Below are 26,544 nucleotides of genomic sequence, written 5' to 3'. Positions count from 1 at the left end.
AATGAATGCACAGAAATCTCTGGCATTCCTGTACACTAATGATGAAAAATCTGAAAGTGAAATCAAGAAAACACTCCCATTTACCACTGCAACAAAAAGAATAAAATATCTAGGAATAAACCTACCTAAGGAGACAAAAGACCTGTATGCAGAAAATTATAAGACACTGATGAAAGAAATTAAAGATGATACAAATAGATGGAGAGATATACCATGCTCCTGGATTGGAAGAATCAATATTGTGAAAATGACTCTACTACCCAAAGCAATCTACAGATTCAATGCAATCCCTATCAAACTACCACTGGTATTTTTCACAGAACTAGAACAAAAAATTTCAAAATTTGATTGGAAAAACAAAAGACCCCGAATAGCCAAAGCAATCTTGAGAACGAAAAACGGAGCTGGAGGAATCAGGCTCCCTGACTTCAGGCTATACTACAAAGCTACAGTAATCAAGACAGTGTGGTACTGGCACAAGAACAGAAAGATAGATCAATGGAACAGGATAGAAAGCCCAAAGATAAACCCACAGACATATGGTCACCTTATCTTTGATAAAGGAGGCAGGAATGTACAGTGGAGAAAGGACAGCCTCTTCAATAAGTGGTGCTGGGAAAACTGGACAGGGACATGTAAAAGTATGAGATTAGATCATTCCCTAACACCATACACAAAAATAAGCTCAAAATGGATTAAAGATCTAAATGTAAGGCCAGAAACTATCAAACTCTTAGAGGAAAACATAGGCAGAACACTCTATGACATAAATCACAGCAAGATCCTTTTGGATCCACCTCCTAGAGAAATGGAAATAAAAACAAAGATAAACAAATGGGACCTAATGAAACTTCAAAGCTTTTGCACAGCAAAGGAAACCATAAACAAGACCAAAAGACAACCCTCAGAATGGGAGAAAATATTTGCAAATGAAGCAACTGACAAAGGATTAATCTCCAAAATTTATAAGCAGCTCATGCAGCTCAATAGGAAAAAAACAACCCAATCCAGAAATGGGCAGAAGACTAAAATAGGCATTTCTCCAAAGAAGATATACAGACTGCCAACAAACACATGAAAGAATGCTCAACATCATTAATCATTAGAGAAATGCAAATCAAAACTACAATGAGATATCATCTCACACCAGTCAGAATGGCCATCATCAAGAAATCTAGAAACAATAAATGCTGGAGAGGGTGTGGAGAAAAGGGAACACTCTTGCACTGCTGGTGCACAGCCACTATGGAGAACAGTATGGAGGTTCCTTAAAAAACTACAAATAGAACTACCATATGACCCAGCAATCCCACTACTAGGCATATACCCTGAGAAAACCATAATTCAAAAAGAGACATGTACCAAAATGTTCATTGCAGCTCTATTCACAATAGCCCGGAGATGGAAACAACCTTAGTGTCCATCATCGGATGAATGGATAAAGAAGATGTGGCACATATATACAATGGAATATTACTCAGCCATAAAAAGAAACGAAACTGAGCTATTTGTAATGAGGTGGATAGACCTAGAGTCTGTCATACAGAGTGAAGTAAGTCAGAAAGAGAAAGACAAATACCGTATGCTAACACATATATATGGAATTTAAGAATAAAAAATGTCATGAAGAACCTAGGGGTAAAACAGGAATAAAGACACAGACCTACTTGAGAATGGACTTGAGGATATGGGGAGGGGGAAGGGTAAGCTGTGCCAAAGCGAAAGTGGGGCATGGACATATGTACAGTACCAAATGTAAGGTAGGTAGATAGTGGGAAGCAGCCGCAGAGCACAGGGAGATCAGCTCGGTGCTTTGTGACCGCCTGGAGGGGTGGGATAGGGAAGGTGGGAGGGAGGGAGACGCAAGAGGGAAGGGATGTGGGAACAGACGTTTATGTATGACTGATTCACTTTGTTATAAAGCAGAAAGTAATAAAAAAATGGTTCTAAAAAAAAAACAAGTATATATTTCTTATTATACATCACAATATCACATGCAGTCTGTAGGGTGAGCCCCAGTCCAATATGACTCTATCCTTTAAAAAAGGTGAAATTTGGACACAGAGCCACGCACAGAGAAAAAAAATGCCATGTGTACATGAAGGTAAGATAGGCTGGGACCTGGGACCCTTTACTGCAGTGCTTGCACCTGGACAAATGTCTCATTGAGCAACAAAACACAAACGAACTATAAGGGACTAAAAATAACTGCACGCATGCGCAGCTGGGTCAAATTGTGAACAATAAGATACGAAGAGGCCAAAAAACAACTGCCACTTCTGAGGTGCTGGTAGCAAAAGCAGGGTACTGTGCAAGGTCCCTGCACACAACATCACCGAGGGGGTGGGCAGACCGCCTAAGCCGCCCCTCCGCCCAACCCACCGATCCGCTCCTACCGTCAACCCATTTAAAGAACGAGCTAGCCACCCCCTCAGAGATTGACCAAGGGACACCTGTTACTTGTTTTCACTCCCTTGTGCTGCAGCATGAGTCTCAATAAAGCCTTGCCTGAATTTCTCCTCTGGCCTCTTATCAATTTCTTTTTTTTTTAATATTTTATTTGACCCCTTTGCTCCAAAGCAACTTAATTATGTTTTTCCATTAAATTTATTTATTTATTTTTTATTATTTTTGGTTGCATTGGGTCTTCGTTGCCGCACATGGGCTTTCCCCAGTTGCGGAGAGCGGGGGCTACTCTTCGTTGCGGTGCGCGGGCCTCTCATTGTGGTGGTCTCTCCCGTTGTGGGACACGGGCCCCAGGCACATGGGCTTCAGCAGTTGTGGCTCGCAGGCTCTGGAGCGCAGGCTCAGTAGTTGTGGCACAGGGGCCTAGCCGCTCCGAGGCATGTGGGATCTTCCTGGACCAGGGCTCAAACCCATGTCCCCTGCATTGGCAGGCGGACTCCCAACCACTGCGCCACCAGGGAAGTCCCTCTTATCAATTTCTATTGATTAAAGAATCCAAGAACAGGTAGGTAACAGGTAGAGATTGAGGTGATGCGTATACAAGACAAGGAACACCAAAGATGGCCAGAAAACCATCAGAAGCTAGGTGAGAGGCTTGAAACAGCTCTCAGAGGAAACCAATTCTGCCATTGCCTTGGTTTTGGACTTGTAGCCTCCAGAACTGTGAGACAATAAATTCCTATTGTACAAACATCCAGCGTGTGGTACTTTGCTACAGCCACCTGTTTTAAAACAAGAGACAACAGGCCTAAAATGGGGAAACTTGTGCTAAGCCCCAAGTCAGCAAACCTAGACTTAAAACCTAATCTAACTGCAGTTTCAGCCTCTCCTAGGAATGTAATCTTAACCAGTCATCCTGGAACTTCCTGGCCAGCACTAGTGACAGAATCTGCCTTCCTCCAAAAGGAAGTTGATCTTGTCAGAAATAATCCTTTCTTTTATTTATGATTTCCTATCCCACTCATTTCTGACTTTAAAAGCCATTCCTTCTTTGCAGCTCTTTGGAGTTTCTTTCTATTTGCTAGATGAGATGTTGCCTCATTCATGAGTCATTGAATAAAGCCAATTAGATCTTCAAATTTACTCAGCTGAATTTTGTTTTTTAACAAGCCCTAGCAAACTAATACATAATTCAATGTTAAAAATAAACCCAAATTCCAAAGGAAACCCAAAAAAACCCCACAGAAAATGAGTGTTCACTTTTTTGATAGTCATACATTCATAAGGTGATGTTTATTTTCATAGATAATGATAGTACAAAAAAATGATTCTCAAAGTAAAGTCTTTACACATGGATTAAACTTAGGTCGGAAACTGAAGAGATTCTTAAAAGAAAGGAATATTCTACAGAGAAAGAAAAAGGAATAATTTAGAGTGCATGTATTTTAATAGAAACTAAGGAAGAATTTTCAAATATACAAATGGAACAGAACAATAAAGAGGGTTAGGAGACAAGCGCACTTTCTTAATAAAATGATGAAATCACAAATGCTAGAATAGATTAAGAAGATAATAATGAGTTGTCGAAGAGAATCCATTTGGACATATCTTTTAAATTTTAATTCTTTACAAAGAACTATAAATTGTTATATTTGCAATTTAATCATTACTTTTTAAGTCTTTCAGTTCCTTGAAACTTCTTACTAAAGAATTGTCAGTAAAAAGATGTGGAAAAAGATGTTTTGTGTTGAATTTGAATATATTATTCACTTAATTACAACCTTCATGTAACAAAGGTTTCTTAATGTAGTCTCATTTAAAATTAATAGACAAATACTCAGTGAATCCAAATGTTTAATGAGCTACAAGGTTTATTAACATTCCCATTTTATTTATTTTTAGCTTTATTAAAGCTCATCTATTTCCCACAGGCTTGTGATGCACATATCACATAATAAAAAGGCAAAATTAAATTTAAATTCTTAAGTAGCAGAATGAACACGAACATGGCTACATTATTTCAGCACTGCCGAATTTAAAATTGAAGATTAAAGTTTTTATTTGCTATTAATTAATATTATATTTATACATGAAGAGAGTGCAAACAAGTGCAAAAGTTACCAACAGACTTATAAAATGATATTTTACATGAAAATTGATATAATTTGTAGCTTAGGAGTAGCACTACTGCTCAAATAAATACCTCCCTCATCTATTGATGATGGCAGAAATTATTACAGTGATTGATTCCTGAGTAATATAAATATTTTTAAAGAGGGCAACATTTTAAACTATCCTCAGTGAAAACACTTGAGATCTCAACCTAAGTGCACATTTTTATAGCTGGCAGGTGGGGGCTTAGGGAGGGAGTGAAGGAAAGAAGCATCTGGAGGCTGGAAGCACCAAAACCGTCATTTGTCAGTGTCCTTATTTTATTTATATCTACCTATTCAGGATTCTATTTTTCCAAATGAACGTCTTCATGTTTTGGAAGTCATAGCCCCAGACACTGGATAGACTTGTGCAAACCATGGTCTAACTTCAATTTATTTGCAAACATTTATTGAGTATCTATTATGCCCAAGATACTAAGCTAGGTTTTATGGCAGATACAAACATAAGAAAGGTATAGTGACCAAGTCTTCAGAAGCTTATAATCTGCAGGGGTATAAAATAAGTTTAAAATTTACTAACAACACAAGCAGTATAGTGTGATGGGTAAGACCAAAGACCCAAGAATTACACTGGGTTGAATTGTGGCTCCAACCTAATGAGTCATGTAACTTCTCTGTGCGTCAGTTCCTCAGCCGTGCAATGGGAATAGGTTGTTATGAAGACTAACTGAGTTAATAAATGCAAAGCACCTAGAGCAGTGTAAGCAATAAGTATGAGGTAAGGGTCATTTGAGAAAACTAAAAACAAAGTGCTAATGGAATTCAAGGGAGGGCAAGATGGCATTTGGTGGGAACATCAGGAATACTTTCCTAAGATAGAGAGCATAAGGCAGCAATATTAGTCATTCCCCCTCCCGCCTTCATACGCAAAAGAACTTCTCCACCTTTGTAGAAAGTACCTCTGCCATCCTGTTGCCTGACAGGTTCACTTCATGTGTGTGTAGTACTGTAACATATTCTTTTTCTTTCGTTTTCTCTTTCTCCTTGGTCACAGTGAGAATAACTTGTGCTAAAACTGTCATTTTATAACAAAAATATGTCAACATTCCACACACAGTCTTTGCAAGAATGTCAGGATGAATTTTTATGATGTGAGTGTCATGAATATCCTTCCACATTCATTTATTTTTAATATATGAAGAAGTAAGTGCTTGTCTGCTAAGGGAATAGAGAACATGAGATGAATTTGGTTCACATCATGGTATTGATTTTTTAGGATGGCACAGATATTGGTGTGGTTAGGAGTCAACCAATAGTCTAGAACAAATCGAAAGTAATTTATCATGCTTATCCGAAGTAAAATAGTAATGCCTTTTCAAATATTTGTACATGATATACAACTTCCTTAAAAATAAGTGTTAAAAACTATATAAACTTTTAAAATGTTAACTTTTTCGATTTTCCTTTAACTTAGGGATATAGGTATTGTGGGCTGAATTATGTCCCCCCAAAAGATATACTGTAGTCCTAATCCCCACTCACATATCTATAAATATTACCTTACTCAGAAATAGGGTCTTTGCAGATGATATCAAGTGGTGAAATCATCATAGATTACAGTGGACCCTGATCAAATTATAGTATCCTTATAAGAAGAGGTAAATTTGGACACAGAGATAGAGCACATAGACCCAAAGAGAAGAAGATCATGTAATGAAGAAGGAAGATTGGAGTGATGCACCTTTAAACCAAGGAATGCCAAGGACTGTCGGCAAACACCAGAAACTAGGAAGAGGTGAGGAAGGGTTCTTTCCCAGAGACTTCAGAGGGAGCAAGGCCCTGCTGACACCTTGATTTTAGGCTTCTAGTCTCCAGAACTGTGATAGAATAAACATCTGCTGTTTTAAGCCACCCCACCTATATACTTTGTTATGGCAACCACAAGAAACGAATACAGTAGGTTAGTTCATTTACTCAGCAATACTTATTGCGTCTGTCATGTGTTGAGCACTGTACCAAGTGCTGCAGATACTGTGAACAAGGGCAACAAAGTCCCAGTTCTTGGGCACTTGTGTTCTTGCAGAGAAGACAAACGTTAAACAAACTAACATTCATGAAACTGAATGCAAACATTCTACCCAAAGCACCTCTCTCTAACACATTAGTTTGTTTAATTTTCTTTATAATCTTCATCAAGATAATGAAATTATCTCGCTTGTTTTGTCCTATGCCTGTGGTCAGTCTTCTCTCATTCTATCTCCGGTTTTTAGAAGAGTACATGACATTGTAGACACCCAATAATTGCTGAAAGAAAGAATGAATGAGGGACTTCCCTGGTGGTCCAGTGGGTAAGACTTCACACTCCCAATGCAGGGGGCCCAGGGTTCGATCCTTGGTTGGGGAACTAGATCCCGCAAGATCCCATGTGCTGCAACTAAGACACGGCACAGCCAAAAAAAAAAAAAAAAAAGGAATGAATGAAAGAGAAAAGGTATAGAATAAGAGTATTTATTAAGGAGATGTAGCCTCTTCTAAGAGATCAAAACAGCCTTCCTTGTAGAAGTGATATTTGGGCAGAGTTATAAATAGAAGTTAACCACTCACCAGGGACTAATGTGAGTTAATTTGAAGAATAGGCAGGAAAGAATGTTTCAAGCAAAGAAAATAGCACTTATGAAGGCCCTGAGGCTTTAGAGAAAAGAATACAATACATTTTAGAAATTCAAAGGTCAAGGTGACTAGGACCCAAAAAGTGAAGTTGAGGCTCCATCAAGGTGAGTCTGGTGAAGCAGGCAGTGGCCAGATCATTGAGGCCAGGTAAAGCATTTTGACCTTCTCCTAGTAGAGAGTGGGAAATCTTCACAGGGTTTTCAGAAGGAGAGTGAATAATCATGTTTGCCTTTCAAAAATTTCTCTCTGGCTCCAGACTAGGTATTGAAAGCTGACAAGAGTGGACATGGAGGGGGGTGACTCAGGGGCTGTTATAGCAGTCTGGATGAGAGATAAGACTAGCTCAGAGCAGAAAACTAGCTACAGAGAAACAGATTCAAAGATTGTATAACTATCAAAAAAAAAAAAAAAACGAGCAGAAGATTGTAGTTGATTAGATGTGAAGGAGCAAAGGATGAAAACAAGGGTTCTGGCTTGTGCTGCTGGGTCAATGGGGTATCATTTTTTTCTGATAAGGAACTAGAAAAGAATCAGATAGCAAAGGATGGGTAAGAGTTTAGTTTTGACCATGTTGAATTGAGGTTCTAATGACACATCCACATGCAGATGCTGAGTAGGCAGGGTCACAGATGAATCTAGATCTTGGCAGAGAGGCCTGGGCCAGAGACATCAGTGAAAGGAATCACAGACCTAGAGATGGTAATTGATCAAAATAATTAAAGAGAAGAGAAGAATGTTTTGGATTATGTCTTGAGAAACCAAAGCACTTGGATATATCCTTAATTTCTTTACAATCAAGAGTAAATCATTTTTATTTTCTTGAATACAAGCTCTCCATTGCTTAATTTGTTTTAAAAAATTAAACACGTACTGAAAAACAACAAATTCTCTGAATTCTATTCTTAACATTGAGATCTTAAGTTTTACTAAATGGTGATGATAAAATTTAATTTGCTTCAAATATCTATCAATGATAAACCTATAGCAATTAAACCACTTGCATTTTACTTTGTACATCTGTCAACCCCAAGTAAATTTTGGATAAATATTCTTCATATAAGACATTAACTTGCCTTGCAATATTCAAGCTTCCTGTATAAACATTTACATACAAACACAAACACAAGAGAAGTATTGTCATCAGACTGAACTCATTTCCTTCTCAACTTTGAACTACTCTTCCATTTTCAATATGCCTTTGGATTATTGAGAACTTGATGACCAGAAGAGAGGCAAGAAACAGAGCAATGACATAATACCATGACTAATTCACAAAACTAACTTTGGGTTATAAGAGTGTGAAAACACATGCAGGAAGCAATAACACATACAGAGTTTTCTTTCCAGAAACTGCTTTTGAAATGGGCAACATTAGAGAATGTTTATAGAATTCAATTTCCACTTAATTCAGAGGGAAAAATGCAAATTTTAAGATGCCTTCTTATTATTTACAAAACAAAGCTTATTTATAACCAACCCATCCTTGAAGAGCTTTTCATGTTAAAATTTATCTATTCTGTCCCTTTTCATCATCCTTGATTCAAAACTTGATTATAAAGTCATAAACACTCTCTCCTCTTCTCCCCTTAATTATTTACATAATTAAATTAGTGTCGATTGCATAGAATCCTGTTTAGAAATCATTTGGTTCAATTTTATTTTCATAGGTAAGGAAACAGAAGCTCAACGACATTAATCAACTTCTCCCAAAATACACACTACTTTTACTTTTCTTTGGTTCAAACCTGTACATTACCATTTATATGTAATAAGTCGCCTTTCCATATTTTGGAGGGAAACACTGTGCTGAACTAGACACTGTCTATCATTATACCCAAGTTTTACCCCACTATAAGTAAACTTCACTCTAACAGTAGATGAACCAACTTCCCAATTATCTTTTAATGGTTACTGGCATCCCATATTATATTGAATAAAACTCTTATGAAAGAATATCAGTGTACTTCAGTTTAAGCTGTCCTTCTCTCTATTGCATTATGAGGTATTTATAATGCTCCTTTACCCCAGTATAAAGTAAAGTCTGTATTTCCATGATGAGTATATTTGTACTGTACTTTACTTCATAATATGAAGGGGAATCTTAAGGGGAAATCACAAACCTTCATTCCTTATCACAAAAATAGGAATTTGACTCCTACTCTTGCAGAAATCTCACAAAATAAAAAGGGTTTGTAAATGCTGAATTTTCTTAAAAAAATAGATTATAAATATATTTTTATCTCCTCTTGAAGTTTACCCCATTTGCTTCTCATTTCTCAAAGTGGCCTTTGGAAACATTTCAATCTTCCATTCATGAGCAGGGAAAAACATTCATTCCTGATTTAATGAAGTAATTTTAGAAACGAGTTTCTAAAGACAGTAAGAGGGTATCACTATGGACACAAAGGAGGAAAAGGAAATTTTTGGCCAAGTATGACTCAACATCCACAATCTCAGAATATACATTTATGTAATGGGAGAATTAGGTATACACTTAAGACTTTCTCATGTTCTCACTGCAACTGAATAAAATCCAAGCTCCTTACTAAGTCCTAGAAGACACGTCACCATCTTGATATTGCCTAACTCCAGCCTCATCTCAGAACACTTCCTCACTCTTTACCTATCCACCACGTGTCCCTTGAAGATGACAACCTACATCTGACTTCAAGACCCTTGCTTTAGATTTTCCCAATGCCTGGAATATTCTTACTCTTGATCTTTACATAGCATAATGGCCTTCCCTGACCATGCTGTCTATACACACCTGCCCACCTCAGGTCTTCCCCCATTATCCTGCAGGGCATTTGTTACTATCTGAAATCATTGCTATTTTAAGGTTTATTATCCATTTTTCCCCACTAGATTGTAAATTAAATGAGGAAAGGGAATTTAATCCTAATTTACTGCTTGGTTCTTAGGCATGTAGATCAGCACATAGCTGATGCTCAGTTAGTAGGTATTAAATAAGTGTAACATTGATATTGGTCTAATGCTATCTTTTATTCACTCAACTACATTTATTGTCTACTATGTGTAAGATAACTTGCTAGGCATTACCTAAGAGTAAAATAAAAATAAAAAATTCTTCAAATTTCTAAAATCAATGCTAAAGGGGATGGTGGGGGAGGGATAAATTAGGAGTTTGGGATTAACATATACATGCTACTATGTGTGAAACAAGTAAACGGTACAGACCTTCTGTCTAGCACAGGGAATTATACTCAGTATCTTGTAATAACGTATAATGGAAAAGAATCTGAAAATGAATACATATGTATATATATGTGTATGTGTGTGTGTATGTGTGTGTATAGCGAATCACTTTGCTGTATATCTGAAACTAACACAACATTGTAAATTAACTATACTTCAATTTTAAAAAGCAAACAAAAAACAAAAACAAAACAAACAAAAAAAACAGGTGCCAAGAAAAAAATTCCTCAAATCAGAAGGAAAATCACAACACACAAGGGATTAATCTCCAAAATATACAAACAGGTCATTCAGCTCTATATCAAAAAAACAAACAACCCAGTCAAAAAATGGGTGGAAAATCTAAATAGACATTTCTCCAAAGAAGACATGCAGATGGCTAAAAAGCACATGAAAAGATGCTCATCATCACTAATTATTATAGAAATGCAAATCAAAACTGCAATGAGGTATAACTTCCTCTATCAGAATGGCCATCATCAAAAAATCTACAAAGAAAAAATGCTGGAGAGGGTGTGGAGAAAAGGGATCGCTCCTACGCTGTTGGTGGGAGAGTAAATTGATACAGCCACTATGGAGAACAGTATGGAGGTTCCTTAAAAAAACTAAAAATAGAGTTACTATGTGATCCAGCTATCCCATTCCTGGGCATATATGTGGAGAAAACAATAATTCGAGAAGATACATGCACCCCAATGTTAATTGAAGCACTATTTACAATAGTCAGGACACGGAAGCAACCTAAATGTCCACTGACAGAGGAATGGGTAAAGAAGACATGGTACACATATACAATGGAATATTACTCAGCCATATAAAAGAACAAAATAATGCCATTTGCAGCAACATGGATGGATCTAGAGACTGTCATACTGAGTGAAGTAAGTCAGACATAGGGAGACAAATATCATATGATATCACTTATATGTGGAATCTAAAAAAAGGGTACAAATGAACTTATCTACAAAACAGAAACAGAGTTACAGATGTAGAAAAACTTATGATTACCAGGGGTAAGATGGGGGAGGGATAAAGTGAGAGTTTGGGATTGACATATACACAGTACTCTATATAAAATAGATAACTAATAAGGACCTACTGTATAGCACAGGAAACTCTACTCAATACTCTGTAATGGCCTATATGGGAAAAGAATCTAAAAAAGATTGGATATATGTATATGTAGAACTGATTCACTTTGCTATACACCTGAAACTAACACAACATTGTAAATCAACTGCACTCCAATAAAAATTTTTTAAAAAAAGAAGGAAAATCAAATCCTAAAATTATAAAACTATAGTATTGAACTTTAACTTAGAGATCACCTAGTACAGCTTCTTTATCCTACAAAGGAGGGAACTAAGGGATGGAGATAATAGTGTCTTGCCCAAGAAGACACATGTTTTCTCTATGTTTCTTGAAATGAAGTTGCTAAGTCAGATCCTCAAAAGAATATTTATAGTGCAAACATATGAAGTTGCTTCCCACCAATGAAGTAAAATTTACTATTATAAACATTATTACTATGATTCTTACTACTACTTCTACTAAACTATGGTGTAGACGTGACATAGGAGTTTATTTCCTAAACATGTGAATGACTATGTCAATAACACATGCCAAATCCTTTAAACACCAAATAATTAGATCAATTCAGTCACCCAAATACATAAATTCCATCAACTCTTTATCAATGAACAGACTATCTCCTGCTTAAACAAGCTGACAATAAAAATCAAGGACTACAGCCCCCAAACAGTTGAATCAGCAGCCCTGTAAAAGATACAATCACATACTGAGGCAAACATATTGAACTGATGATTTAATTCTGTGAGTAAGTTAAGGCTTGCAGTACCTCACACAGCGCCTGTAACAGCGGGGTCAGTAACTACAGAATTGAATATGTTACAAATACTAAGTAACCATCAAATAGAGGCCAGACAGATGGATGAAGGGAAGAATGATTTGATTCCTGAAACCTTCCATCACCAGGTGTGTGCTATCTGCTTCATACCTGTCATTGTGCTTGGAGCAGTTGATCTTTCTGGCATCATTTAGGGAAGTAAAGAAATCTTAGGGTTGGGGTTAATTTAGGGTTAAAATAAGCTTTTTTAAAGTTTATTTTATTTCTCTATGAAGACTTCACTTTATCCATCTCATCTAAATGACCATTTAGCTACTTTTTAGAGATATTCGCAGCTGTGCTTCCTTTAATAAATTTTACATACTTTGCAACAGAATATGTAGAAAATCTGGTCCAATAACCAACACAAAAAGCCCTTCAACTGTCATTTTAGTTTACCAAGTATTTTTTTAAACTCATATATTTTCTTTTAAGAAGATAACATTTTGAAATAGAAACATTTCATCTTTTCACTCTGTTGGAAGGTAATGAATTTGGTGGGTTTTAAGTAATTTTTAAATTAATACAATCAGGTCTGCCCATTAGAGCCATGATAGCTTGTATTGTACATTGACAAAGTGACAAGGGGGATAGTAAAGGGGCGAGAGGAAGGAGGAAAACGGAGCTTCTTTTTCACCCCAGAGGTGCTCTGCTTGCTCCCTCTATCATAATAACTTAACAAATCCCCTTTGCAAAAGCCCTTATTGTGCCCTAAATAGCATAGAAAGCCTAAGTTATTCCTTACACATTAAGAACATAGTATTTCACATTAAATTTGTAGACTTCACCAAGAGCTACACAACATGGTAATTACATACACAATATAAGTAAGCGGTTGAAATGGTTAACAGGCTCTGGAGTCATAGAAACTTGCATTCAGATCCTGGCCTCCACTCACCAGCTGCCTGACCCTTGGAACATTATCTAATTTCTCTAAGCCTCAGTGTCTTCATCTGTGAAATCAAAATAACGGTACCTGTTCCAAACCATTATTGTGAGTTAAATAAATGCTTGATGTCCCTGACACACAGTAGACCTCCCGGAAAAGTAATTAGTAATAGTAATAATGAGAGTATAAATGGCTTAAATACTTCAATCACCAACTAAAAGCACAAACATATCTGTTAATGTGAATTCAGCGATTTTAAACTTAACCATAGTGTTTCCACCCACTCACCACTACAAGATCCAAATGGGAGTAAATGGACAGAAGTGAGCCACACAACCTGTATTCTCTTTTATGAGAGTTTTCTAATTAGCACATTAACGAATTCACTCCTTAACAAATGTGCAATTTGTAAACACAAACTGTTGTCTCAGACATTGATAACTTAAGTGATTTTATAAATGGAAATGCATTACAAACTCGCAATTAGACATAATTAAGAACTGCACACAGTAATTTGTTTTCTCTTCATGGTGGACTTTTTAAATTTAATAAATTTATGATTCTAACAGGAGACTATATCAGGCATTAATTAAAATCTTTAGTATTTGGGGTCAATATGAAACTTTCAGTAAATGGATGCAGCATTGTCAAAATAAATCTCAAAAATAATTCACTCCCAAACAGTATGGAGGTTCCTTAAAAAACTAAAAACAGAACTACCATATGACCCAGCAATCCCACTACTGGGCATATACCCTGAGAAAACCATAATTCAAAAAGAGTCATGTACCAAAATGTTCATTGCAGCTCTATTTACAATAGCCTGGACATGGAAGCAACCTAAATGTCCATCAACAGATGAATGGATAAAGAAGATATGGCACAAATATACAATGGAATATTACTCAGCCATAAAAAGAAATGAAATTGAGTTGTTTGTAGTGAGGTGGATGGACCTAGAGACTGTCATACAGAATGAAGTAAGTCAGAAAGAGAAGAACAAATACCGTATGCTAACACATATATATGGAATCTAAGGGGAAAAAAGGGGGGTAGGTCATGAAGAACCTAGGGGCAAGATGGGAATAAAGACACAGACCTACTAGAGAATGGACTTGAGGATATGGGGAGGGGGAAGGGTAAGCTGGGACAAAGTGAGAGAGTGGCATGGACATATATACACTATCAAATGTAAAATAGATAGCTAGTGGGAAGCAGCCGCAGAGCACAGGGAGATCAGCTCCGTGCTTTGTGACCACTTAGAGGGGTGGGATAGGGAGGGTGGGAGGGAGGGAGACGCAAGAGGGAAGAGATATGGGAACATATGTATATGTATAACTGATTCACTTTGTTATAAAGCAGAAACTAACACACTATTGTAAAGCAATTATACTCCAATAAAGATGTTAAAAATAATAATAATAATAATTCACTCCCAAAATGTTAATATTTTAAATGTAAGCCTTCTGCATTGACATATATACACTACCAAATGTAAAATAGATAGCTAGTGGGAAGCAGCCGCATAGAACAGGGAGATCAGCTCGGTGCTTTGTGACCACCTAGAGGAGTGGGATAGGGAGGGTGGGAGGGAGGTGCAAGAGGGAGGGGATATGGGGTTACATGTATACGTATAGCTGATTCACTTTGTTATAAAGCAGAAACTAACACACCATTCTAATAAAGATGTTAAAATTGTTTAATAAAATAAAATAAATCTAAGCCTCCTGAACATATTTTTAGCAGTAATCTTTTTTCTTTTACTTTTCAGATTGAATGGATTATATGAAAGTAGCAGTGAAGCTTTGTTTTCCTGCTTAGATCCTATCTAAAACTGTGCTTTGCACATAAAAGGGCCTCAACATCACTATTATAAATGGGATTCACCTGCAAATTTGTATGCAAACTTGGGGAAGACTTAACTTCAAAACAATCAAAAAATATTTAGAACAAACCTGAGAATGCGATTAGCACCAAAATATTTAGTAAAAAAAAATTAGTCCCCTATATAAGATGTTTTTCTACATGAGGACAAACAAAAAAAATTGCCCAGTGAATTCAACAACTCATTCTGAACACCCAAACTACAAGTAGTACTAAAGAACATTAAAATTTTACCCATAATGCTTTAAAAATTAAATTCCTAATTCATATTTGAGTTACACTATGTTTAACAATTTTCCTTTCTCTTGATAAACAATTGTTTAAAGAAAAAATAGTGCAAAAAAACACCCTATTAAATCAGGTCTAGTAATTATTCATCTTGTACTAATGCCTGTTATTAGCTATTCTATGGTTATTCCTATGGACCTCTTTAAAATCAGGTAGTAAATCTGGGCTTTTATGAGTGACAATCTTCCATTCTTTCTTATATGTCACTTTTATATATAAAGAATTAGAGGGAGGGGGAGTTACTTTAAAAAATAAAATAAAACCCTGGGCTCATAGACTCCAAATAATCAAAAGGGCTACGGCGCCATCTTGTGGAAAAACATATCTAATTAGTAAAATGCTTCGATTCCATTAAGAAAAAAAAATGTAATTGAATTCCTTGGCCACCAACTGTAGTTTCTTTTAATGATATATTATTTTAAAACGCTTTAATCTGGAATGTCTGTCAAACAGCAAAGGATGGTATTATCCTAGAGGATTAACATATATAATGCAGAAACCAGGTGATTTATGCCCATGCTTTGGATAAAGAGAAATACAAGGTTAATATCTTTATTAGAGGTTGCTCTGGAACCAAAGAAGGAATCTGAAAAGAGTGAGAAAGAGAAAAGGGCGGGGGGGAAGAATAAAGCTGCAGCTCTTGGCTTTTCCACCCTTCTTTTCAAATTGAAAGGAAATAGGAAAACCCTTAATATGGCTGCAGCACAGTTTCCGAAGGAATTATTAAGGGAGCATTTTCTTTAATTTCCATAATCAGAAATAAGGGAATTAGTCAAAGAGGTGGGAGGGAAAATAAGGTTGGTTGAGTGAGATCAGAGAAGTACACATCTCTTTCTTTCTTCCTTTAGTTCAATTAACCAAAAATGTGTTGGGAGGCTCCAGTGTGCCAAGCACTTGCTAGGCACCGGAAGTGAAAGATGACTAGTATGCACAGTCCCTCCCTAAACACACTTAGGGGACTAGTGAAGTACACAGATCATTTCAAGGTGGAGGGAATGCTTAGGAAGGCCACTCTGGGAATTATGCTGTCTGTAGGACATTGATCAGAACCTTGAGGGGTAAGAGAAAGAAGAGAGGGCTTCCCTGGTGGTGCAGTGGTTGAGAGTCCGCGTGCCGATGCAGGTGACATGGGTTCGTGCCCCGGTCCGGGAGGATCCCACATGCCGCGGAGTGGCTGGGCCCGTGAGCCATGGCCTCTGAGCCTGCGTGTCCGGAGCCTGTGCTCCACAACGGGAGAGGCCACAACAGTGAGAGGCCCGCGTACTACAAAATAAAAAAAAAAAAAAAAAGAAGGGAAGATTTTTCACTCATTCTCCCAAATCAGTGGGTAGAACCAAATGCCAAAACCCTGGGTGAACCCTATCCTCCAATGTACTTCTCAAAATACTTTACAGACGACTGTGCATCCCATACAAACCCTAAAAAAGCATAGAGTACAGAATGTCCCTTCTATAGAATTAAACAACCTCTCTTCCCTCTGTGCTCCCATAACAATTTGCTCATAACCTAATATGGAACTTAGCTCCTTATGAATAACTCTGAACAATATCTACCTGCCTGCTTCTCTTAAGACTGTGAGTTCTTTGAAAATCAAGACTGTCTTACTCATCCTATTATGCTTGACACCAGCCATGGTGCATATTCAGCACTCAACACATTTGTTGAATTGAATCAGTTATATTTTACGATAGTGTTTGTCTCTGGCCACAGTGATAAGCTCCTAGGTAAGAATGATTCAGGTATTCCTTAAGGCACTAAGAGCAGCACTAACCAATAGTGGTGCTGATTTGTTTCTGAGGCTGTCATTTACCAAGCTCTTGTTTTGGGGTTTTCAGCCCTGAATCTATGTTTAAAACTCCATCTCCTGAACAAACAAGGGCAGTGGATAAAAGAAAAATTGTCTTTATCTATGTTTTTAATTTATGGGTGGGGGACTTGAGGGTGATTTTCTTCTAAAATGTTCTGAATTTTCTTACTTTAATCAAATAAAAATCAAAAAATGTAGCTTACTTACCTGCTAGAGAACTAAAAGAAAAAAAGCAAGAAAAAATAATACTATCCAAGAAAATGACAAATCTCAGTGTGGACATTTCCCTCCTCCTCACCTCTGTCCTTTCCCAACTCTTAGCTCTCACTCCCCTGCCCCAACCCCTCACCTGGACTCAATTTTTTACCTAAAATATTAACACAGGATTACAGAAGAGTTAGCAGCAGCCACAGAAAGAGATTTTGTTATATTGAATAAATCATTAAAACAGAGCAATCTGGAATCCAATTTTCATCTTATGTGACTAACTCTTATTTCTGTTTTATTTGGTCACACTTAAGCACTCATCTCAAGATATTCACAGCGTGCTTGATGTCAACAAGAAACAAAACTCACTTACCAACTTTTAATCAGCAAATGGAAGTAAAGATCTCTAGAGAAACCACTGTTAAACAAGTTCAACTGCTTGTTTCAGAAGTGTCCTACACTTGCTGTGTGCCTGGATACTAAAATAGGGAGGGCTATACAATGGAGAAGAAACAGTCTCTTTAATAAGGGGTGCTGGGAAAACTGGACAGCTACATGTAAAAGAATGAAATTAGAACATTCTCTAACACCATACACAAAAGTAAACTCCAAATGGATTAAAGACCTAAATGTAAGACCGGACACTACAAAACTCTTAGAGGAAAACATAGGCAGAACACTCTTTGACATAAATCACAGCAAGATCTCTTTCAATCTGCCTCCTAGAGTAACAGAAATAAAAACAAAAATAAACAAATGGGACCTATTAAACTCAAAAGCTTCTGCACAGCAAAGGGAACCATAAACAAAATGAAAAGATAACCCACAGAATGGGAGAAAGTATTTGTAAACAATGTGACTGACAAAGGCTTAATTTCCCCCCAAAAAATCAAAAAAAACAAACAACCCAATTAAAAAATGGGCAGAAGACCTAAATAGACATTTCTCCAAAGAAGACATATAGATGGCCAAGAGGCACATGAAAAGATGCTCTACATCACTAATTATTAGAGAAATGCAGATCAAAACTACAACGAAGGGACCTCCCTGGCAGCCCAGTAGTTAAGACTCTGCACTTCCATGTATGGAATGGGGATTAATTTGTAGAATAAAGTATGAACCCTGTTAAAAAAAAAAAAAAAGAAGAAGACTCTGTGCTTCCATTGCAGGGGGCACGAGTTCAATCCCTGGTCAGTGAACTAAGATCTCACATGTCTCATGGTGTAGCAAAAAAAAGCAAAAACAAAAAACACTACAGTGAGGTCTCACCTCACACCAGTCATAATGACCATCATCAAAAAGTCTACAAACAATGCTGGAGAGGGTGTGGAGAAAAGGGAACCCACCTACAATGTTGCTGGTAATGTAAATTGGTGCAACCACTATGAAAAACAGTATGGAGGTTCCTTAAAAAACTAAAAATAGAGCTACCATATGATCCAGCAATCCTAATCCCAGGCACATATCCAGAGAAAAACCATGATTCAAAAGGATACATGCACCCCAATATTCAGAGCAGCACTATTTACAACAGCCAAGACATGGAAGCAACCTAAATGTCCATAAACAGATGAATGGATAAACAAGATGTGGTACATATATACAATGGAATATTACTCAGTCATTAAAAAGAATGAAACAATGCCATTTGCAGCAACATGAATGGCCCTGGAGATTATCATACTGAGTGAAGTAAGTCAGACATAGAAAGACAAATATCATATGATATCACTTATATGCAGAATCTTTAAAAAATGATAAAAATGAACTTCACAGACAGAAAACAAACTTATGGTTACCAAAGGGGAAAGGTGGGGGGGGATAAATTGGTAGTTTGGGATTGACATATACACACTACTATATTTAAAATAGATAACCAACAAGGTCCTACTGTGTAGCACAGGGAACTCTGCTAAGTATTCTGTAATAACCTAAATGGGAAAAGAATTTGAAAAAGAATAGATACATGTATATGTATAACTGAATCACTTTGCTTTACACCTGAAACTAACACAACATTGTAAATAAACTATAGTCTAATATAAAATAAAAAATAAAAAAATAAAAATAAGACAGGGAAGGCTGTAAGTATGATTGTTCTATATGTATGTGGATCAAGTACCTAATTCCCAACAACTTTATTTTTAAGTGAGGGCCAACAGTATTATAAGCTGGTTTGCAAAGAGGAAATGCTTCAGCAATCATTAAATGAGAGGAAAAATCTTGATGTAAAATAATAATTCTTATAGATTTCTATAGGGTCAAGAATTTAAGCATCCACATATAAAATGCAATGCTGAAACGGGGAACAGTCATTATAATGCACTGCAAATCTCTAATTTAAAATGTATTCAAACTGTACTATTGTAACACAAAGTGCTAAGTGTTACAAGTGCTCTTATTACAATCTATTTTTAACTACTACTTTTGATTAAACGACAGAGTAACACAAAAGGTCCAGGTGTGGTATCTGGTATTTAATTGTTTCCTTCTTTTTTCCCTTTAGAAGTAAGAGCACTGAGAGCATATTTCTGATTTTCTTGGGAAAATTATCGAACCTATCTGAGTCTCTGTTTCTTCTTGGGAAGGATAATAACACCGCCTCATCCAGTCATTGTAAGGGATAAAAGATGTAACAGATGTAAATAGCTAATTGTAAATAGTTGCTCAGTAGAAAGCAGTTATCACTATTAGCACTGTTATTATTTTTTAGAGTGGTTTGTTATAAACTGCATATTCAAACTTCTAATCTTTACAATATTCACCAAAATTCAAATCTAAATAGACAGGGCTTCCCTGGTGGCGCAGTGGTTGAGAGTCTGCCTGCTGATGCAGGGGACACGGGTTCGTGCCCCGGTCTGGGAGGATCCCACATGCCGTGGAGCGGCTGGGCCCGTGAGCCACGGCCGCTGAGCCTGCGCGTCCGGAGCCTGTGCTCCGCAACGGGAGAGGCCACAGCAGTGAGAAGCCTGCGTACTGCAGAAAAAAAAAAAAAAAAAAAAAAATCTAAATAGACAAACTGCTCAAATCTTTTAGGTGCTATACAGAAAACCTCAAAGGTGATTAGGCAACTTTATGATTACATATTTCTAAAATATGTGTTTGTTCAAAGCTTCAGCTTTGGGATTTTAATAATGAAGTAGAATTGTCCATCTATACTCTAGTTCGTTCTTCATCAAAAATCAGTTTCCAAAAAGAAAATCCAATTTTACCAATACAAGAATCCTAGTAGTGGCTGGTTGAAAAATTTGAGATCTTGTTGAAAAAGACAAGAATATGTTGTTTTAGCAGCTCTGGGGTAGTTAAGTTGAAAATGCCAAGGAAAGTTATATTTTCGTGGATTTATTACTTTTTCCAGAAATTTTCCATTTTAATACCTTTTAAACCTGTAATTTAGCTACACTTTATTCTTTATTGTATTTCAATCTGGGAGGCAGATTGAAATTAATCAACCTAATCAAAGACCTGAAACCACCAAGAATTCTGGTTCTAGTTCTAGTATTGATTTAGCTCTTACATTTCCATTAATTAAATTAGGATAATAACCTAACTGCTTTCAGGACCGTGTTAGCAAGTATTCTTCTGCTTCATCTTTGAGTCTCCCCTCTCCTTTCCACTGCCAGTGCTCAGAAAACATTTGTGGAACTGAATTTATCACAGTAAAATTGCTTCCATTAAACAATCAGATATTAATAAAATTCAACAAAAAAGTAAATGATTTTCCTCTTTCCTACAAAATATGCTTATTTTGTTTTTCACAGCACAGTTCTAACTGCCTCATATGAAGCCTATGAAATTAATTTCTCCTGGTTTCAGTCACTCCAATCACTTCAGCAAGCCCAAGAGAGCCAAGGGCTGAGCTCTGGGGCATTCTGTTGTTTAAGACACAATTAAATGTCCAAAGAAGAATCCAGCCAAGGACACTGAGAAGAAAGGTAGATGATAAATCTAAATAGTATGGTGTCCTAAAACCAAGTTAAAATTTTAAAAAGTTTCAATAAAGTGGATGTGGTCAATTGTGTTAAACACTGGTGACAAACAGAGTAAGATGAAGACTGAGAATGGATCATCCAATTTGACAAGATGGAAGTTACCATTGGCCCACAAAGGTGAGGGTTTTGGTAGAATGGGGAATGAAAGCCTGATTAGAATTGTCATGAGGATGGGAGCTGAGACTGTGGAAACATCAAGGTTTGCTATAAAGGATGGTAAATAAGTTGATAGCCATAGAGAGCATAGAAGCAAGGGAGGTTTCTTTTCTCCTTTTGTTTAATATTGTTAATTAATAATAGAACACATTATAGCAGACAAGAAAGACATGTAATGATGCAAGACAGAAAAGAGGTCATTATAGCAGTAAAGTTCTTGAGAAAGTGGAAAGAGATGGAATTCAGTGCACAAGTAGAGGATTTTCCTAAAATAGAGAAAGAGACACTTTCATTGTAACAGAAGGCTATAGATGAGGTAGGCTGGTTGGTGGAAAGATAGCTTTATCTTCTGATTGCTTCTGCTTTTTCAGTGAGATTAGAAGGAAAATCATCCACTGACAGTGAGGAGCAGGGAAGAGGGGCTGGAAATTTGAGAACAAGAAGGCGTAAGATAGTAATCTCTGAGAGAGAGAAAATAAATCAATAAGGAAATGGGAACTGTGGTCGACTGAATTGCAGAGACTGCATTAAGGCCCACTTGAGGCACAGTCATAAAATTTAAAAGAGATCAGTCAGAATAGTTAGGAGTCTTTCTACAGCCATGAACTGCAAGCTTGGGAAACATTTATTGAATGTTTATCATGTGCCAAGAACTGTCTAAGCATTTTACTTTTATTAATACTGTGAGCCCACAACAACCCTATGAGTTGGGCACACATGAGAAAATTGAGGCACAGAGATGTTCAGAAACTTTTCCAAGGCCACCTAGCTAATAAATATTGGACCCAGGATTCAAGGAGCTCACACCTTTAGCCACTAAATTATACTATTTTTCTATAAATTGTTGGGATTAATCAGTATTGATTTCTACCATTTGAGTAAGGCAGAGAGGGAGGCAAGGAAGGCATGGATTGGAAGCCCCAGTGTAATCAAAGAATTACCATAGAGGCAGTGAGCTGAAAAGAGAGGAGAGGTGGCTGGTGACTGGAATGTTAGAAATGGAGATTTTGAGGGTAGTATCGTTAGTTATTCATAATTGACAAAATCTGAGGTGTGACCATAAGAACTGGCAGCGAAAGTCAGGGAGAAGGGTGAGGAAAAGATTGTAAGGGAAAAGGTCAAAGAACTAAAAAAATCAGGCATTGGATGGATTATCCACATGAACAGCAGCAGTGATGGAAAGAAGAATGTAAGTAAATTCGATCTTAAACTCTTCACCAAATGAGGAAGATTGACCAGGAGATTGGGAGATTACTGCAGGAAGTAAGGATGTGTATAGTCAGGTAGCCTTGCTCCAAATAGAGGTTACCAACTTGACCCAGTTTGCAAAGAATTTTCCCAGTTTTAACACTGAAAGATTTTGAGAGAGAAGAAAGAATGGGCTATTCTCGGAAAGGTGCAAAATAATATAATACCTGCTCCACCCCCAGGCTCTACGTGATATGGATTTTTAAATTTTAAATTAAAAAAAAAACTGTCATGTGGCAGGTATTACTACTCTGTTTAACTCCTCATCTCAGAATAGAATGCTTTGCTCACATTAGCTGATTTGTTTGAGGCAAACATTTCCAATACATTTTCCTCCCATTTTGTCTGACTTGTTCCCTTAAGGGTAGTGATCGTGTTTCCTATCTCATTAAACCTAATATGCTCTAAAAGCTATAGCTAATTTTCTCTGATCAACAAGTGCTGTAAGTGCCTGAATGGGCCCGATGGTAAATACTTTCTGAGTTGAGAAAATCATATCCCATATTACTAACGATGCTGAGCACTCAGGAAAAGATCAGTATTGCAATATCGCCCTAATCCCACATGTCTGAAATGAGAAATATCTCTGCCACAGAAACATCTGCACCTCCCACCCCACTGTTTCAAAGACTTCTTTTCTGGGCTAGGGAATGGAGAATCATAGTATTTCACCGATAGGAGAAACCCTAATGACACTTTAGAAGTTATTAAAGAGTCATGGAAACCATCTTCTTTGACTGAACACTTGCATGACCTTTCCACTCAAATCATGCACTAATTGTAGTTTCACCTGGCAACAAATGCTGTATGATATTTTCCAATTTGTTTTAGTACATGGACAAAATCTGTGGCATATTATATGATTTCAAAATAGTACGTGCATAGAGAAAGGCTGAAAGAATAACTGAAAAATAATCCAAAAGCTGCAATGAGACCATCAGGCTGTCTGAACTGTCTTCCAGGTCTTTCCTGCCTTTTAACCTTACTCCTCTCTCTCCTTGTTCCTATCACTAAATTTCTCAAAATATTTCTTCAACTCCAACTCATTCCTTGGCTTGTAATCTGATATCAGCCCACATTCTCTAAAAAGGTCACTAATTACTACTTTGATAGTCAGTTCAGAGAAAACCCCAGTTTCTTATACTTTTAAGATTTTGAGCATATAAAGAATGAATGATGTAACTAAATATGAACTCATTTTTGTAGTACACACGCTAGTCACACAAATTTATAAATCAGGAAAAAATCCTTTGATAGACACCACATATCTTTTTTTTTTTTTTCCGGTACGCGGGCCTCTCACTGTTGTGGCCTCTCCCGCTGCGGAGCACAGGCTCCGGACGCGCAGGCTCAGCGGCCATGGCTCACAGGCCCAGCCGCTCCTCGGCATGTGGGATCTTCCCGGCCCAGGGCACGAACCCGTGTCCCCTACATCGGCAAGCAGACTTTCAACCACTGTGCCACCAGGGAAGCCAAACACCACATATCTTAATTTGGGGTTTAAACTTTGATCTCTCCAAATTCAGTAACAACCCTCCTTGAAATTTCAGTAACACTTAAAATCATTTTTTAGCTCTTCTTCCTGAAATTGTCTCACCCTGCCCTACTTTTCAAACATCTGTTCTCTTATTATTTTCTTTTCTTCCTTCTACCTTCAAAATTAGTCCATTAGACTAATTTTAGTCCATTAGAATTTGTATAATTCTTGAACTTTTAGCAACACTTTATGTCATCTCCTTTTAAAATTCGGTTTCCCTGAATATATTTTCGAATGTTCCTTCTCTGGCTCCCTTAGTGGCTTCTTGTCTTCTTCCTCTGGTCTCCAAAGGCAGGTAATTACCAAGAAGCTATACTTGAACTTTTCCATTCATTCTACAGTGTTGATCTTCATTAGTCATGTTGTCTATTCTTGTGATTTCAACTGCCATTTCTAAACAGAATGTACCCCAAACCCAAACATTTTTAGAATTCTCTCCTGTAGGAGTTCCAATCTGTTGCTGAACATCACCTGGATGTCCCATAATCACCTCACATTCTGTCTAAAATAACACTCATCCTCCTAGCCATGACCAGTTCTTCTAATTTCCCTAATTCTGGTTAAGGAAGCCACCAATGTTATGGTCACAAAAACTTCAAAGCTATATTTTTAACCCATCCAAGTCAGTTAAAATGGTCAACTAATTCCACCTCCACCATCGGTCTGACAATCATTCCTTCTCACTCACTTCTACCATCATAGTAGCCTTCAACTGCCTCCATTGCCAACTTCCAATTTATCTAGAATATTACTGCCTAATTAATCTCCCAAACCCAATGTTACAACATCCTTATCCAGAAACATTTAAGAGTCTCCTACTGTGTGGCAAAATGTATGTATTCCTCTGATGATACTTATCTTTCAATCGAGTCACACCTCTTAAGATTCTAAAATCAGAAATAAGAAAGTCATGAATCTCCCAAAATAATCAAAATTACCCTGGAAAACTCCTTTGACAGGATCTCCACTGGAGACCACGAGTTGGTTCAGCCCGGCCAGTTTTTCCTCCAGCATTAGAACAGGTTCCTGTTTCTTTGGTTGAGCACCAGATGAAGTAGCTGGCTTGCTTTTAGGGCCCATTTTATATGAAAAATGCATATATGCATATCTGTAAACATTAGAATCACACTCAGCTCAGTGACATGTTCAAACTTGAGAGGCCCCCAGAATAGAGACAACTGAGGAACCAAACTCTGAGGTTAGGAATAATGGCATATTCCTATTGCATCTTCTACAGCACTTAACACTATTAATTGGTCTATTTTAGATATAAGAATAAAATAATATCAATAAACTCCAGTGGAAGCAGTGAAATAGACATATACTTGCTATCTGTATTTGATAACCAAAATACACATGTTAAAGAATGTGTATATTTAAATACATTTATTTATGTTCCAAAATAATAAGAATAATCTAGAGTTATTGTATTAAATCAATAATAGGGAAATTACTATGTTATCATAATTATATTAAAATCAAGGGAAAAAATGATATCCCTACATTACAGCATGTAAGGCTTGCCAATATTATTTAAATATACCCTATAAATATACCCCCCAAACATCCCAGAAAATCATAATTATACTACCCCATGTAATCTAAGAGTGTTACTAGAGCTATTCAAGTATTTACCTTCGGGAAGTATAAGATATCCAGAGCTGCTTCTGGGAGTCAATTTGAATAAACTACCCTGTGCATTTTGACGGACACACGAAAATAAATTTTGGACTTGCTGCCGCATCCTCTAGATACCTGTATTTGATTGTTCCTGAGATTTAGTGATAGAATCTACCCTGTAGCATCCAAGAGTGCACACTTCGCAGGTTTGAGAAGTCATCTTGAGTTGGGGCAGTGCTAGTGGACACGGCCCAGAAGCACCCAAAGGGAAGCTATGAGGGTGACTCTAGGTGGTGTCACACAGTCTTGCTTCCCTGGGCAACATCCGCGGGGCTTTGAGAATGTTCCTGGGAACGTTGATCCCCGAGGCACGGTTAGAGTTTCCTACTGACCACTAGAGGGCTCAGGGGGATCATTTCTGCCGGCGGCCCTCTGGGGGCCGCGGAAGGAAACAGCCAACCAGCACAGGGCACTAAAGCTGAAATATATGAACAAAGGGAGATGGACCTCAGGTATTTGAAGCTAGATGAAGATGCCTTCTGGGGCACTGATGCCTTGGCATGCTTAGTAGAGAAAGATCTTCCCACATAGAACTTTTCATTCA

The 26,544-nt window shown here is 37.2% G+C and overlaps 1 protein-coding gene across 2 annotated transcripts in view; it reads right to left on the bottom strand.

Moving 5' to 3' along the window:
* Positions 1-26,190, bottom strand: part of NELL2 (neural EGFL like 2) — a 460,631-nt gene extending 434,441 nt beyond the window's left edge. The window contains exon 1 of one of the 2 annotated variants that reach the window (XM_081250199.1): positions 25,956-26,190. The gene's annotated coding sequence lies outside the window, so the exon portion shown is untranslated. Of the gene's footprint in view, positions 1-25,258; positions 25,339-25,955 lie in introns of those variants that run through there. The other variant, XM_081250200.1, reaches the window with a different exon arrangement.
* Between the last annotated feature and the right edge of the window lie 354 nt (positions 26,191-26,544).

Source organism: Mesoplodon bidens, assembly GCF_964165515.1.
Source record: "Mesoplodon bidens genome assembly, chromosome: 11".
Taxonomy (NCBI): Eukaryota; Metazoa; Chordata; class Mammalia; order Artiodactyla; family Ziphiidae; genus Mesoplodon; species Mesoplodon bidens.
The sequence above is the reverse complement of the archived record's forward strand: the minus strand, read 5'-3'. Positions and strand labels throughout refer to the sequence as shown.